The following is a 17,748-nucleotide window of genomic DNA, read 5'->3' as shown; positions in this document are numbered from 1 at the left end:
AGAAAAAGTCTGGCATGCTAAGCTCTAGATGGATTTTGTAGTTGGACTGCAACCATATTTTTGTGACAGGGCAAACATAATGGCTGTTACTATGTGAAAGTATGTTTAAGAAAATAATGCACATGAACAACTGATGAATTCAGAAAGGTTTTCCAGAACAATCATAATTTTATATTGCGCACAGTGGAAATTTATAGTTTACAATAAAAACATATGAACATACAAATCTTATCTTAGAAAATTTTAATAATGTAAAATATGTTACATTAAACTTTAAATTAGCAGATATGAACTCTTAATAAAAATAGACAGGTAAAACACTGATCTTCAGATTATCCTTCTAAAGTCCTAATGTCCATGTAGTAGCATTGCGGCACACGGTAGTTTTCATGCCACAGTTTTACTCTGCAACAAAGAAAAAATATATATAATGTAAAAGGAATTTAGGCAAGGTGATAACTTGAATCATCAAACACATAAGGCAGTCTTTGTTGATGAAGTACAACTTTAATGATAGCTAGCAAATATGTACCCATTATGTCAGTTATGCTATAAGAAAGCCTTCTGTAGTAAGTAATCATTCAGATACCTCCAGCTTGACAATTCTGAACACTTCCATCCTTACAGGGGTAACCACACCACTTACTAGAACATGCCATAACACGAAGTGCGAGGCTTGAGAGATGCATTCTACCCTTGCCTCACTCAAATGAACCTACATCTAGTGAGTCTGCATAACTAGCAACAGGAACAAACCACAGACAAGAATAAAATTAGAAGCTTGCCTCATTAACAACATATAGCATCAGGATGAAGAGGTCATCCAGACACTGTGCGTTGAGCATCCATTGTAAAACATTTCCACTACAGATATGAGACATGTTCTTAACTCATCAACAGATTGTCTTTGGTGAGTCCACAACTGAGTTTACACCTCTTTTATTCCAATTTTTTCATAAAAATCCTTCCGACCTTATCACCTATAGAAACCTTCACAACCAAGTAAAGCACCTAGTTACTAAGGACAAAAAAGACTATTACCATAGTCTACAAAACAAAAACAAAAATAACCCAAAACGCTTCTGGAGCTCAATCAACAACCTACTGTCCCCTGGATCTAAAAATAACCCCTGCCCAAATCCTGAAAAAAGCCCAACTGAAAATAGCCACACTCTTCAACACATATTTCATAGATATCATTGCCAATCTTACCATCAATTTCTCTCACAACCAGCCTAATCAAGTAGAGCCCCCAACGACAAATACCTCCCTTCCCCACTCTTATAACTTCTCTCTTGCACCTATCCCTACTGCCACAGTTAAGAAAGTACTTCTCAAACTAAAACCCTGCACTACTGCCCCTGACAACCTGCCCCCAGAATACCTTCAAATAGCTGCAAACTCCATTGCCTATCCTGTCAGCCTACTCATTAATAGGTCAATCAAAGAGTCTTCTATTCCCTCCATCTGGAAAAATGCATTCATCATCCCACTGCACAAAGGTGGTAATACAGGCATCACCAACTTTAGACACATCGTCATCCTTTCTCCCATTTCAAACATACTAGAAAAATGTATTCCCAGCCAACTCCAAAACTTTCTACTCAGCAATAACCTACTATCACCAACACAGCATGGTTTTAGACCTGTACACAGTACCACTACAGCTCTCTTATCTTTCTGCGACTCTATCAACCGGGCTCGAAACTCCAGGAAACGTGTCTCTTCTCTATTTCTTGACCTTTAATTTGAGGTATACCTACTCTAAGGTACAGTGATCTAGGAGTTAGAGAAGTGATGTTGAACACAGCTTCGCAAACTGGGAGTTGAAAATGGGTGGAACTTAATACCCCCCTATGCTGGCTCAACTCCTTTTGCCTAGGGATAATAATACAGTCAACCTATGCCATCTTTAGTTCTTTCCAGCACAAAGGGACCATAGCCATGGTAGCTCTTAGACTGTCCCTAAATTGACCCTATACATTTTTGGTGCTCACCAGGGTAACAGAACATATTTGGAATTCCTCATATAGCCTATCCTTCATGAGACCCAAGCAAGTAACCCAAAAAATCAACTTAAGTATAGGTAACAAACCCAGAAGTTGCAACAATTTCCGGTATATAAGCTGACGGTGGAAAAAGGTATGAAACAAAGGTCATGAAGGGACAGAAACTACATTGTAACAGTAACCCAGTTTCTCATACAAATTTACTATATTCATTGCATGGATCAGTGTTGCAGTAATGAGATTTGGGAATAAGCATACCTCTTAAATGTCCAGATTTTTGCCTCATATTTTTGGTATGTTTCTCATAAAATTTGTGTTTTTTTGGATTTTTGTGACAAATCAGTGAGGATTGAATTCACTACATAATGACAGGCATTTGAGTTTCAGACGTCATATCCTTCAGAAAATGAACAGTAACACAAGACCTTTTATTCTAGCAATTTTCTAAGTTTATAACAGCATTATTTAAAATTTGTCCCTATTTTGGGGGCTTTGTCTCTTCATTATTTTTGGCTTTGCCCAGATTTTTGTGCAAAGAGGTTAGAAGCTATGAAGGTTGGTTATTTTCTAGAATATGTTGCAAGAGGAAAAGCAGAAGGTGATACAGTGATCCAGCCTTTTAGAAATAGTCCATTTAATGACTGGGTTTCCTTCACTGTTAAGGGTGATACAGTGATCCAGCCTTTTAGAAATAGTCCATTTAATGACTGGGTTTCCTTCACTGTTAAAGGTGATACAGTGATCTAGCCATTTAGAAGTAGTCTGTTTCATGACTGGGTTTCATCCCTGTTAAAGGGAAAAGAAAAAAATGTCATTTTTAAGTCTCTGGCTCGATGCAGGTACTAAGTTGGCAGTAAACATCCAGTAAGTGCAATATCTCTCCCTATCCATTGTGATGATTAGGAGAGAAACTGGCAAATGAATAGTGAGGTTTAAAGCTAGCTCTGTCACAGCATTAAATAAAAAGGAAATGTTTGCACATGATCTAACTCTGTCTATACAGAATACAAGAGTCTCTGGATATCAGGGTCTAGAGTTCATATTTTTTTCTGGCTGATATAATGTCCACTAAAATAGCTTTTTTTCCAGGACAAAATTAAAAAAAAAACATCTGAGGAGTGGTGGAATGTTTAAAAGGAATATTACTCAACTTTGCTAGCAAAAACAAACAAACAAATCCCAAGGTGGAGCTACTGCACTACCTAGGGGACTATGAGTGTCATGCCTCTTTAAGAAAATACTTTAACAGAAAGGCTAATGGAGATAAAGTGATAAGCATGCTACAGCTTCATTGAGAACAGGATAGCCTAAGTAAAAATAAATCAGCCAGATACTGCAGAATCATTGGCACGTTTGCTGTGTTGGGTGCCAGATTCCTTCTTTGGTACCTCTATTTTGCAAAATAGAACTTTCTAATACTAACTTCTCTCGTGCTATTTAGAATGCCCTCTAAGAACATGTGTCTAATGGGTAACAGGTTCAGAGCATCTGTGCTGTCAATTTCAGTGTGTGTAGAGTTGAGTGTGCCAGGGACCCCCCTTGCACTAAGTCAAGGTTATGGGTTCCTCCATTACGAACTACCTCAGGAAGAAAAACCACCGGCTCATTGATTCAGAGCTTCCCTGTGCCTGGCTTGGACACCTGTGACTACAAGACTTGGATTGCTTCTTAAATCATCTGGACCTACAAAGCTGATACAAGTATTTTTGCAGTAGCTCTGTGCAGCATTTATTGATTTTGTTGAATTTATAACTGATTTTCAAACTGCACTTGTTACAGAAATGCCATCTGTTACTGTACTGTTCTTGGGCTGTTTTAACAGTATTCTGGTATTTCCTAACTTCCTCTGAAACTGCAAAAGCTGTTCTGAGTTTGCCAAAATATTTCTAAGTTTTGCAAAGTTTTTCTGTGCTTGTAGGAGCTCTCCTATGTTTGCACACTTCTTTTCTATATTTGTGAACATTTCTCACAGTTTGTGAAAGAGTTATGTGTTCCATGGACCTGAATGTTACTTGCGACTCTAACAGAACTTGCTGGAGAGAAAGATTTGTATCCCAAAGGCTACTTCGTCTATGGAATAAGCTTACTATCTTCGTAAAACAAAGCCTGTCCCTCACTCTCTTCAAAAAGAATTTGGATAAATGGATGGGGAACCACAAATTCACTCCTGGGGTACTGCCCATGTCACTTATGGATAAAGGCAGACTATAAAATGACTCAGAACTCCAATACCCAAAGACCCACTACCCTGATACTACTCCCCATATCCCATATCTAGGGAATGAAGACAATATTGTCATATACTGGGTATTACTGGATAGGCTTTTAAAAGCTCTTGTGCCATTAGCCTAGTCATAACCCATGAACTAATACTACCTTGGCTTAAAAGGAACTATCCTATTAACAGTGTTTAAGCTTGTCATAGCTTACTGCTTAGATCACCCTGGAGAGATGGGATATTGGAGGATAAGCATTACTAGTCTAGTTGAAAGAAAAAGTATCCACTTTCAGAACTTCTTTGCAAAGTACTCTCCTGAACAATTTACTGCTTGGAGAAGCAACAAAGTCTATTTCTAGTGCACCCTACTTGCAAGTAAGATCTAGAAAGTTGTTTCTCTCAAACATCCACCTGCAGCTGTAGGAGGCCCTCAAGATCAGTTGGGATTCCTCAGCTAACTCTCTTGAAAATAACAGCACAGCCAATCTGCAAAGGGGGGTAAGGGCCCTATTCCAACAGTTTTGTTGTTTGTTGTCAGCTATGAAGTAAGTTGTTTAAGTTGCACTTATCCAGAACATCTTTAGGCTATATGTTCCCCCTCCCCCCCGGAAAAAACAACAGGTCAGCTTCAAAAAGCTCTGGCTGCCCCCCTCCACCATCAGTCATGGTGCAGCTATCAACAAGCAGCCATGGCAGATTTTTTCAATTCTTTATTCCTAAACCTCTCCTCAATGACTGACATGCATACCTGCAGAAAAGAGGGTCTGCTATACCTTATATTGTAAGCATGCACATTCCTGTACCTGCCTCATGAAGGCTACTGGAGAGACTTGGCCTAGCACAGCTAAGCATGAGTCCTTGGTCCATACACTACATGACATGCACTACTCTATCTCCAGTAAATGTAAGCCCTGCAGTTGGCTAGATGACTTCTTTCCTCCCAGTATGTGAGAAGCCATTGCCAGATAAATACTCCCCCTTCAGAACCTGTGTCACTAGAAAATCTTAGGTCATCTGGGCAGCAATGAGAGTTTTATTTTCTGTACCATGGAGCCAAAATACATTATTATTTGTTATTCTAAAAAAGAGTAATAGACATAATATGTACATATGCACCAGCTGGAAAGACCACAGAAGTACCTCATCAAGAGGATCACTGGCCTCAACCAGATGCCCTATGCAGCTCGACTGAAGAAACTCCAGCTGTACTTGGTTGCATACCACCTACTCAGAGGTGATTTCTGCCTGACATACAAGGCCATGTCCAACCCAGAATTGATGGACATGCTCCACCTAAAGAAAAACATATCCCCTCGAGCCACACGCTCTAGGAATCTAAATCTCACCACAACAATAAATAGGATGTACTGGAGGGATAGATTCCTGTCCCAGAGTCTTCCCATGCTTTGGAACAAGATTCCAATCTACATTAGTCAGAGTTCCTCGCTAACACTCTTCAAGAGAAACCTTGACGAGTGGATGGGAAACAGAAAGTTTAACCCGGGGATCACTTCAGTGGCTCTGCTGGACAGAGGCACAGGGAACTAATCTAAAGGGGTGGCAAAAGCCAACACATTCTGGCTATGCTTATAAATGCCTTCAGGAAGATAGCCTAGTACCTACCTATGAACCTATATAATTATAATCTGAAATGGAAAATATTTAAGCATTACTGAGAAATTCTTCCCTAGAAAAATACAAGTTGGAGACAGCACAGCTACACTATACCAGCAGAAATAGATACCTGTTAGATTTAGAGATAATATAATGGGAACTTTACTACTGGAAAATAGTTGGATATGATATTATTACAAACTTGAAGGAAAATATTGGTATAGGTTCATAGGATGTTACTAGGCTATTGACCTGAAGGCCTTAACAAGCCTAGCTGTTAAATCCCAATATAATACTAGATGAGAGATATAGTCTATGCCCAAGATTTTTCCTAGCAAGGACTACCCATGTCCAGGACAGAAGCAAGGGCAATACCTGGCAGAAATTTATGGTTTCTCATCCAGTCATCCAGGTTGCACTTAAACATGGGCATGAAGGTGCTCTACTTGACACAGAAGGGAATCCTATTCCACAGGAGTGCCAACCTCTGAGAGATGCATCTGTTTCTCTCGCAGGTCCTATTTATGTCGCAGGCTAGACTTAGGTCCCTGCAACAGGTGACTCTAGTCCCATATGACTTATGGATTTACAGCATTTTCATTAGATTTGGGTAAGAGATAGCCCTGTAAGCCAGACATAAGTTGCCTTTAAGTAGTCTATTTGCTACTGAGTACAGTGACTGACTTCAGTCTGTCTGTATAAGATGTGCTGGAGACCCAGAATTTTCTTAGTAATAAATCTCCGAGGTCTCTCAAATTGCTGCAGGTGTCTGGTATGGTGTATACCAAAGGAAGCATTATATTCAATAATAGGCCTGATGAGGGACGAGTACAGGGGAGTTGTAACCTCTATTTCTCATGAGGCGATGCCTTTCCTAATCAAGTGAGCGACGTAGAATGTCTTCGAAGTTGAGGTCACAGTCAACTTGCGTTCCCAGGTCTTTAACTACAGAATTGGTACCTAGGGGATTATTGTTTATTTTATAATCAGCAGGGGACTGTTTTTAGCAAAGGCAATGATCATGCATTTTTTAACATTCAGTTTTAGACCACAGCTTTTGCACCAATCATTGGTCTATGTAAGCCCCTTTTGAAGAATGGTGACACTGCTAGGGGATGCAATGATAGCACCTAATTTGCAGTCATCTGCAAACTTGGTTAGCCATAGCCCTTCCATTTTGGCCTGGTCTTCTGAGAAGTATATGACAAACAAGAGGGGGGGGGGGTCCAGCACTGACCCTTGTGGGACCACACTGGTAACAGGTCTGCTGGTAGAGATGAAGTCTCCCACTTTGACTGAGTGTTGTAGATCTGTGAGCCAGTTTGCAACCCATCTGACAACACAGGAGTTGATATTTAACTGGGTTAGTTTGTCAATGATGCACAAATGTAGGATTGTGTTGAAGGCCTTGGGCAAGTCAAGATGGGCTGTGTGCACAGCTTTGCCTTTGTGTATGGCTCTAGTCACATTCTTGAAGAAGACCACCAGGTTTAGTAGCCACAACCTATCCTTATTTATGAGGTCCATGATGATTTGTTCTATTGCCTTACAGATGAAGCTGGTTAAACTTATGGGTCCTATAGTTACCCGGGACTGTTGCTGAGCCACCCTTAAAGAAGGGGATAACAGTCGCTGCTTTCCATTCAGTGGGAACAAAGCCAGTGCTCAGGCTGTAGTTGAATAGGGTACCTAGTGGAGTAGCTAGCTCTTGGTTTAGGACATGAAGACATCAAGAATGTAGCCCAGAATGCCATCTGGTCCCATAGAGGCTGTGTTCTTTGTCTTAGATACAGCATTAATGACTTGCTCTTTGCAGATGCAGGTAGGAGGAGATGCTGAAGACATGGTTTGTGGTATGCTTGGGGGGATAGGGTGAGTGAAATTTTCACCAAACCTGTCTGCTAGCAAGTTTGCATTTTCTGTAGGGTTAATGCGTGCAATACATTCAGAATTAGTTCAGCACACATCTGAGTCCTACCTTTTAGGTTGCAGATATTGCTGAAGAAACCCTTATGGTTATCCTTGGCTATGGTTGCTAAATCTTTCATCAAAGGGGATGTTTAACTGATGATTACATGAAGGGGGGGGTCTTACCCATGGTAATTCGAACATGAAGTAACTCCACAGAGTTATCTTGTCTAACCAGTCTAGAGGTGCAATTATCTTTAATGGAGACAGATACTCTACCTTATTTGGTTCTCATACCTTCAATTTGCACTCTGAAAGTGTGGAAGGGATTGTAGCCTTGGAAGGCCAGGGTACTTTCTGCGGCCTTGAACCAGGTTTCTGTGACTGCACAGGTGTCAACATCTTCCAGGGTTAAGAGTGCTTCCAGAGAGTGCAGTTTCTAATTTAAACTACTAGCATTTATCAGCATTACCCTTAGTTTGTGTTGGATACTTTCATGTCAGAAAGTTTGTTTTTGTGACCTTGCCTAAAAAAGGCATTATGGGGAAGGCAAGTGCCTTAGCCAGCAACTGAAAGCCTAAAGGTGCCAGGTGAAGACCATCACTGTCAAAGCAGCGTGGTCTTGTCCGCAATGTCATCCCAGGCTGACAGGAACTGGATCCCCTTAAAGTGACACCAGAAACTAAGCCAATTATTGAAGTCAATAATTTTCTGTTTTATATTATGGTATTATCCTAGCTGAGGGTAAAATGCTGCTCAAAGCTAGGGGCATACCTGCCTGGGACTCATATTCATAGACCTCATTCATGCGTCTCTTAATATAGTCCAGAGAGGTATGTCTCAAGTTGTTCACACCAGTATGAACTATGATGGAGTCATAACAGTACTTGTTGTTGAGAGACTTGAGTTTTTGTGTGATCTGATGAATCCTTGCACCAAACAGATAGCTGATCGTAACCTTCTCCTTGTTTAACCTGGTGAGTGGGGCATCTGTACGTCTCACTATACAGCCGCCTATAACTAAAATATTTGGAATAGATGTGCATCGCTTTAAGGGCTTATTTGGGAGGACACTGGTGTTAGTCTTTTTATGTGTACTGGGTTCTTTGGGTGATGTGTTAGGTATAGCATGTTTGTGTTTTGGAGGTCTCTGGTGTTTAGGCAGGTTTCTGGGAGTACCTCCACATGTGAAGGTTTATGTGCTGGGTGCATATTACAAGTAGGAGTCATGGTGTGTGAGCTGACAACTCATTTTACCTTTTCTGTTCTGGGTATGGAGAGAGCAGTCATTCCAGATTTTAGGAGCTCCAGTAAGAGCATCTCTCACAAATTGCACTTCAGTGATTTAGGAGTAAGGGGTTGTCAGTACACATGAGGCAGTTGCTACACTGCCTCAAAAAAACCACGTCAACCAGGTTGGCAGGAAAACTAGAGGGAAACTGACAGTCCATAATGCAAGGTTTGAACCTGGTATCTACTCAGATAAGGAGAAAAAGTTGGGCGTATCTGGCAGGGAGCTATTTTAGTGAGATTAACCTATGGGATGTACAGTAGGAGGTCCACAAAAAAGGGGATCTCTTGGATCTGATTTTGACAGGTAAAAGGTAAAATTACTGCTGGGTGGTTCACTGAACAGCTGAGAGCTGTTCAAGAACTGCTCTGCTAGATAGCAGCTGCTTCTAAGAGAAAATTTGTCTACTGGCGCTTTTGTGTCTATAACCGCCAAGAGTTATCTCCTCTGCGTAGCAGTGCACAAAGGTGCACTACGTGCAAACAACAGCAAAGCAGCTAATACAAGAAAACAATGAAAAAGCTCAAACTGAGCCCTGAACCAAGGAAAAAGCTCAAATTGAGCCCTGAACCAGTAACCTTCAATTAGATAGTCCTACTGTACTCTCCTGCCACAAGGGTATGGGGGTTTCTTCTAAAAAAGATGTCCCGACTTTTAGTGCTCAATCCACAAACAGAACTGGATTCAGACAGTCCGAATCCATTCTATACTACAACCAAAAGAAGTGTAACGGAACAACAGAATAAAAGCAAAATGCTTTTTTCTTAAATTAAACAGAGTAAAAAGCAGCATAGTTTTTTTTCTTAAATAAATTACAGCAACAAAATTAAGCAGCAGAACAGATCATTTTTTTAAATTAAGTAAAAGCAGCAGATAGTGTGAAATACATTCAAAGTGCAACATATGCAGTAGTAAAATTTAAATTAGCATTCGTAGTTCCCTCGGATAGATTACTTACCATAAGAGTAGATCTCTGAGAAGACACGGAAACAGTAAATCACAAAATGCAGGGTTATACTCATCAGAATGGTGTCAATTCCTAGACAGAAATACAAAATCGGTAGCCTCCTCCTTCCCTGCAGGTACCAAGAATGGCCTCACACTGGAATGCGCTAATGGAGGCCTGGACATACCTCTCTAGTGTTGGATGTTCTTTTTGGCTTTTTGAACCACAAATCACCCACATCGAAGGATGCATGTGACAAACAGCCCTTCTTCTATATCACTAAGAAAAGCATACAGCCAGCATGCAGACTGTAAAATATAATGTGTACTCATTTTGCTAAAACGAGATGAACACTTAGAGAAAGTATAAAGAAATGTTAAAGCATATAATACAGCCCCTAAGTTCTGGTATAACAATAACAATTGAAAAATAAAATGAATTAATTATGGAGCTTTGAAAAAAATGAAAGCTATGTAGTTACCATAAAGGCAGATCTATAAGAAGTGTGTCCATCTCTTGGTAACAGATAGGAATATATACTGTACGGATTAGGACTGCTTGTTACTCAAGAGTATTTTAGGCTGCCAGCTCCCTCCTAGGCTCCCATCATGCTGATTTTCTCTCGACTTTTTGCATGCAAACACACCAGAGTAACATTAGGAGCAGCTCTAGGTAACACCCATGGAGAAAAAAGAGAATAGCAGAAGGCAGGACACATCAGAATGAATGTCTTAGGTTAGTTTTGTCAGAGGTGCTTGTAACTTGTGGAAGGCTGGGTGAGAAATGCTGCTGACATGGACATACTTCTTACATATCTATCACAGGTAAGTACCTAACTTTTTTTAAGAGTAGGAAGTGCTCCATCTATAGTAATAGGCAGTACAGTGTCTCCATCTAACATACTTGGGTAGGCATTGCTAAAAAAAGGTGCCCTTGACAACAATGGAGCCAAAATATGACCATATGGAGGTAATGATGTCCAACTTGTAATGCTTGGCAAAGCTGTTGACCTTAAACCAAGTGGGTAACTCGCAAATGTTATCTACTGAAGTATTCCTTAGGAATGTTGTAGAGGTAGCCATTGACCTCATGGAATGAGCTGCTGTGAACATGGGTGGGGTTCAGTTCCCTTAAACATAATAGAACGTAATACAGTCTGGTAAAGAAACTTTAACTTTGGATACCTGCATGCCTTTCCTCCATAAAAGGAAAGAGGAAATATACCCTTAATTTGGAATGCTTGGAAGAACAGGAGTAACTGAACTGGTCTCCACTGCTACTAAGGCATGAAGTGTGTTCTGACCAGAGTTTGATCCTCATCCTATAAAACATTTAATGGGGGAGGTGACACTTTAGTGTGAATAGCTACTACAAATATAATTTTCCAAAAAACTATTTGAGATCTACTTCTGCTGCTAGTTCAAAGGTATGCGGGTAAATTTTTCTAGTATGAAATAAAGGTCCCAATGTGGCACCAGCTTCCTGACTGGGAAAACGTAAGCAGGAGGAAAGTGCTCTTGAAGAAGACTTTGCCGATTCCCACTACCACCAGGGAAGTGGTGACCCCATGTGAAAGTCTGAAATGGCTGCCAATACATCTTAACGGAAGAAAAGCTGGGGCCCCTTGATAAACAAGCTCTAAAAAATACTACAGAATATTTGACGAGAGTGCAAGCCTTGGGTCTGCACACAGCTGGGAGACACAGAATGAAAAGCATTTCCATCTGTTCATAGTTTCTCAGAGATGAAATCAGAAATACCACTACCATTAGAGAATACAGGAGCAGCCATACTGACAATCTGAAGATGTTAATGCCCAAATGAGGCTTGCCCAAAGGGTGAATTATAAGCTCCTGTAGGGTTTTGAGGCCTGACAGGTCAATCTACAATGTTTGAGGTCAGTGGAAGAAACTGCACTTGGCACAAGCAGAAGGGGATGAGTCAGATTAGTATCCCATGACATCTTTTGGTTTTTAGGATGGTTCTGGTAATAAATGATGTATAAAAGTGTACTGTAGACCCTCCCAGGAGCCATCACCTCAACGGCACTTTAGCCATCTGATTCTCAAATGAAATGGTGCAGACGATTTGGCAACATTCTGGGTTTTATTGCTGAAAAAAAAGGTCATTCTGTGGTTGTCCCAGCCTGATGAATATTTTGTTGGCTACAGCCAATCTAGTAATCATTCACATGAAGAAGCAGGTTTTTGGTTAATCTGCCTGCCAAGATGCTGGGATCCCCTCTGGGATGAATACTGCTAAGAAGAAAAGGTTGCAGGAGATGGCACAACCCCAGGACTTTAGTGGCTTTTGTGTACAGAGATGGAGAAGGTACTCCCCTGTTTATTGATGTACTAGATCACTTCCATGTTGTCTGTGTGGATTCCCAATGCAAACTATGGTAAATGGTCTTGACAGACTTCCAAAGTAAGTAGTAACACCCGGAGCTCTAAGACACTGATGGACATCTGGAACTCCTAAGGAACCACAAGCCTCTATCTTATCTTGGATATCCAAGTAAATTATTAGCTGCAGGTGGGCTAACACTCTCGGGGCTGTGATGAGACTGACCAATAGTCTTCTGAACTGATAGTGTGTGGTGTGGCCCCTACCCTAAAGTACAAGTACAGCTGGAACTTCTCTGTCAATCTTTTTTTTTTTAAACAAGAGACATCTTTATTAAATTATCACTTATGACATAAACAATCATATATTTACATACATGAAAAAAATCATATTGACATGTTTTCAGTTGTAAATATTATACGTCACTTATAATCTATCCAGTCAATGTCAGTCAAACATTACAAAGCTCATTTGATTCCTGCCTTCCTTTAAACCTCATTCCTCCTCCAAAACATTATTTTGCATGTATTTTTTCCCACAATTCCATTTTCCCATGTAATTTACTCCTACCCTTTTCTAAAAACCCCACTTCCAGTTATTAAATCTCTTTACGTATATCCAATACTTCTAGTACAGTTTGTTTAGATTTCCCTTTTCCAGGAATTGCTATTTTGGCAGCCACCAGAATTTAACTCAGCAAGGCCTTAACTATGTCATTGCAAATCTGAATCTGTATCACAGCTCAAAATAAATCATTTCCTTAGTTACACCAATTTTCTCACCCAGTATTTCTGATAGAGGAGTCTGCAGGGATTTTTTAAAGTCTGCCAACTCATTACATTTCCCAAAATATGTTCCCAATTGCCTCATTCTTCCACATCACACTTCCAACATTTGCAATCTACCTGAAGAAAAATCTTTGGAGTCTGCTTGGGATATAAAAATATGTACACAAACACTTTCAAGCAAAGATCTTAAATCTTCTAGAGCTATACATACATCCCTCCACTGTTTCTTTGTGAATTAATTATCCAGTCTTTCTTCCCAATTCTTTCTAACCTCCTCCAATTGATTCCTATAGTTAGTATGCAACATTTTATATGCTGTACTTATTATCCCTTTTCTAACAACCACTTCTGTTCTAGATTCTACTAAAATTCTATCAGTGCTAGTCTTTTGTTTAGGATACCCCTGTTTCTTTCTATTTGTCTATACTCTGATATCAGTTTTTGATAGGGAAGGCAATCTGTAGTCTGGAGTCCAAATGAATTACTGGCCTCTTCTCATCTTCCCTCTCTTATTATTTGATTCCAATATAGTTAGTTCCTTTACCAGTTTTCTCCAAAATGTTCCAGCCTCCTCTTGCCTATTCTCTGTACCCCTAATTGCAGTTATCCCTATCAACAGGATCTCCTTTTTCCATCCATGTGTTGGCTTACTTCTTAGAATACTTTCAACTATTTTATGAATGTAACAATCTGCACAGTTAATGTTAATCATTTTAAGGATATGCATCCAAAATCCTAGTCTCTCCTTGTTTCCTGAGCTTCCCCCAGTTTCATCTTTATCTCTTTCCAATTTGAATTAGAGCTTTTGCTTGTGCTATGTATAGGAGTCTTAACTGTGTAGTTCAGAAATACCCTTTCAAATTAGGTAATCCCATTCAACCTTGTTCTACTGGAAGGATCAATTTATCGCACTCGACTCTTGCCCTACAGACAAAATCCTTCAACTCTTTATTAATTGCTATCCACAACTTCTCCTTTGGTAGATAAAAATTTGCCTGACCTGTGTATGAAACTAAATTTTCACTGCTTGTATCTTGATATCCATATCCATTGAACAGAGCTTCCAATTTCAAAGTTTTTATATTATATTTTGTTTATTCCTTTCCCACCTATCCTTAGCTGACATAAGAGTATCCTTTTTAATCCATACTCCTAAGTACTTAATTTTATCATGTCCCCATAAATATGGGTATTGCTGAATCAATTCGTGTATGGGTACATAGTTTACAGCTGTTGCTTTTGTTTTATCTTCAATAATTTTGTATCCCGAAAAGACTTGAAACTTTCTCAGAATGTCTCACAACACTGAAATGCCCCTTTCTGGTTTTATCAGGTATAAAATAATAATATCTGCAAATAAAGCCAACCTTTCTTTATTACCTTACATTCTTGAATTTCTGAGTCGCTTAATTTATTTGCCAATGCTTCTAAATATAATGCAAATAACAAAGGAGAAAGAGGACACCCCTGCCTGGTTCTTTTGCTCAAACAGAACTTATTAGAAAGGGAACACACACACACACACACACACACACACACACACACACACACACACACACACACACACACACACACACACACAAATTTTCAATTCCAATCCTTCATATATCCTCCTAAGCAACCTTATAATTTTATCCGGGGAATGCAAATGCTGCCTTTACCCTACTCATAAAATCCCAGCTTACCCTGTCAAATGCTTTCTCTGCATCAAGGCCTACCAAAAATGGTATTTTCTTACATACTGCTTCTCTCTGGCTCATCATTGTTCTATTACTGTTGTCAGATGTTTGCCTCCCTTCCACAATACCACAGTGATCCATATCTTATCAATGTTGTCATCATCTTTGCCATTCTTTTAGCCATTATAGACATAAACACTTTATAATCATGGTTTAGAACCGAAATGGGCCTATATGAAGCTGGATCTGATTGGCCATTACCATCTTCAGTTACTACAGCCACTACTGCTTTCTTCCAGGATGTTGGTGCTTCTCCTTTTAGAATATTACCAAACAAATACTTCCAGATATTTATCACTTTTTCCCTCCTAGATTCCAAACTTCCACAGGAATACCATCTATTCTTAGGGACTTAGATTGGTTATATATCACCATTTTTATCTCATTTCACAAATCCGCCACTGTGCTGGGCTCCTTGTCTGTTGGGTGAACAGCGGAGGTGTGCTGGTGGTGGCAGTGGTGGTAGTTGGGTTACGGTTCTTCTGATTACAACTGCTGAAACTATGCGGTCTGGCTTGGGAGCCCCTGACCAAAATGCCCAGACCCTGGGTTGACTGGAAATTGTAGCAAAATTCCTAGGCAGTGGGCTACTGTGCCAGGTTTGTCTCCAGGAACTTTAAATGTCAACCAATGGAGGATCAACCCAGGAGGAATTGGGGGTGCACCTGCATGCCTGCTTTTACCTCTTACGTGAGAGACAGGTGAAGAAATTCACCAAATCAATGGTCATGGGGGCGACTTAGAAGATGATGCACCCACCATCCAAGCCTATCATTTAAGACTTCAGGAGTGAGTCAATAGGTTTTAACTTCTGGAAAAGCTTCTGGGGTTTCTCAAGGAAGGATTCTAAATAATGCAGGAGGAGAATGGTGTTTCTGTTACCTCTTATGATAAGAATGGATGGAGCAGGTTTTTACATGACGTTAGTGGATGGTTCTCAACAGTTTCAGTATGCCCACCGGGCATAATCATATTTAGTCAGTACTGTATCAGTGCATTTGTCAGCAGAGACTGCTCTAGTGAAACAGGCACACAATGCATCAGTACACACTGCAATGACATACGCCCTACCCATGTCAGCTCCAGCAATGCCTATGTAAATGCATAATGGTCCAGTGGCACACAGTCACAGCCAGCTGTACTCCACAGACCTCAAGCAATGTCAATATAGCTGTTGCATGCTTCAACACTAGGTAAGGCAGGAATACCATCATCTGAAAGAAACTCTATGACAATGGCACCAAGTACTATAGTGAAACTAACAGTGGCACCACGCATCACTTACCGAGTCAGAGCTGGTATTGGTAATGGCTCAGTGTGGCATAAAAAGATAAAACTGACCCTAAGGTCACCAAAAGTAGTTCTGGTTTTGGCAGTGGAAGTCTCTACATTGCAGCTATAGTGCTGTGTGCTGGGAACTACAAAGGAAAGGTCTGTAGAGGAGAAATCTAAAAAAATTGTGACTCTGCAAAACTCTACTGCACCCCATTACAGAAAGGTAGCTGGCTTGACCAGTACTTTAGCCAGTACTATAAACCACTGCACCACAACAAGATCTGTTCAAGTGAAGAAAAAACAAACAAACAACAAAACTGGATGTTCCATCTACTGGCACACCAACCGGGTGGCCAGGTGCACGACATGTGTGATGCTCCTCTTCCCTCTTGCCTCAGCCATTCAGGTGCCATTTCTGTGCCCTGCCCCCTGCTTCAACAAATTTAAAAAATAATTTCTTCTTTTAAACTGTAGTAAACTATTTGCTAGAGTTAATACCCTGTCAGCATGGGGTGCTACAGCTCAGGTTTCAGGTTAAAAAATAAAGGAGGAGAGAGAGTTATTTTTATCTTTTGAACCTCAGCAAACTGCATTGCTACAATGCAGCAAGCAGTTGCTACAATTTTATTACACACACACAGAGCGGTACAGCACCCAGGTTTGAACACAGATGCAACACTGGCTTTTAAAAGCTGGTATTGCATTAGAGAGAGATTGGGATCAACTGACTGCACCCCCAACACGTTCTGCCTGGGGCAGTTGCCACTCTCACCCTGCCCTAGCTATGTTAGTGCTCCTTAGTAAATAGTATGGGAGAACCAACCCCTTGTGTATGCAGCCATTATTTCCCATACTGTCTTAGCAAGAATTTTATAATATATTACCAGAGGAATGAAGACCCTGGGTTAAGCCATTTTCTGGGAATGTACACAGTCTGGGTGCATTGGATATGCCTTGATAAGTAAAATAGTCTCTAGGTGTTTCTGTGATGAATAGGCTTTCAAGAATTCCTTTTACTGTGGATGACACTCAGGAAGGCTTACTACGCTTATTACCAAGAATTTTTTCACCGAGGCAAGCACTGATGAATGGCTCAGCACCAGATTCTGCTACTCATCGTACAGCATGTAATTTGTTTACTAGCTGATCATACAGTCTTAGGGACTGGATGACAGGCTAGCTTTGAACTCTGAGTAGTCTTCCAGATTAGGCATCCTACGGGTAAAGACCTGTTTAATTAGGATAGTTAACTGTTCCCACTAACTCCTGCACACTGCCTTATTAGAGCCTTTAAAAACAGAGCAGTAACGCATGCTATGCTTTTTTTAGACATAAAAGATAAACTGAGTGTGCCAACTGCTAGACTTTATGGTCCTGCTGCAAACACAGTGCTCGAAAAGTGGCTTTGGTGTAGTGTTGGTGGTGATACAGACTGCAGGAATGCTTGAAAAGGAGTGGGGGGTTCTAATATTACTGAGTTTAAAAACAGAAACAAAAGACAAAAAAAACAAATGAAGGGCATCTGAATTCTGAAGATAATTCCCCAACACTCTGGAAAAGCAGCAAAGCATTGAACAGCTGAGAGAAAAAGCATAAGTGTTGAATAGTGCTAAT

The 17,748-nt window shown here is 40.3% G+C and overlaps 1 protein-coding gene across 2 annotated transcripts in view; it reads right to left on the bottom strand.

The window, feature by feature from the left end:
- Positions 1 to 228: 228 nt before the first annotated feature.
- Positions 229 to 17,748, bottom strand: part of TMEM128 (transmembrane protein 128) — a 313,852-nt gene continuing 296,332 nt past the window's right edge. For both annotated transcript variants that reach the window (XM_044062601.1, XM_044062600.1), the window contains exon 5: positions 229 to 405. The gene's annotated coding sequence lies outside the window, so the exon portion shown is untranslated. The remainder of the gene's footprint in view (positions 406 to 17,748) is intronic.

The sequence above is a fragment of the Protopterus annectens genome, chromosome 2.part1 (assembly GCF_019279795.1).
Source record: "Protopterus annectens isolate FY-2018-M chromosome 2.part1, PAN1.0, whole genome shotgun sequence".
In the NCBI taxonomy this organism is placed as follows: Eukaryota; Metazoa; Chordata; order Ceratodontiformes; family Protopteridae; genus Protopterus; species Protopterus annectens.
Note: the sequence above shows the minus strand (reverse complement) of the source record. Positions and strands in the feature narration are given on the sequence as shown.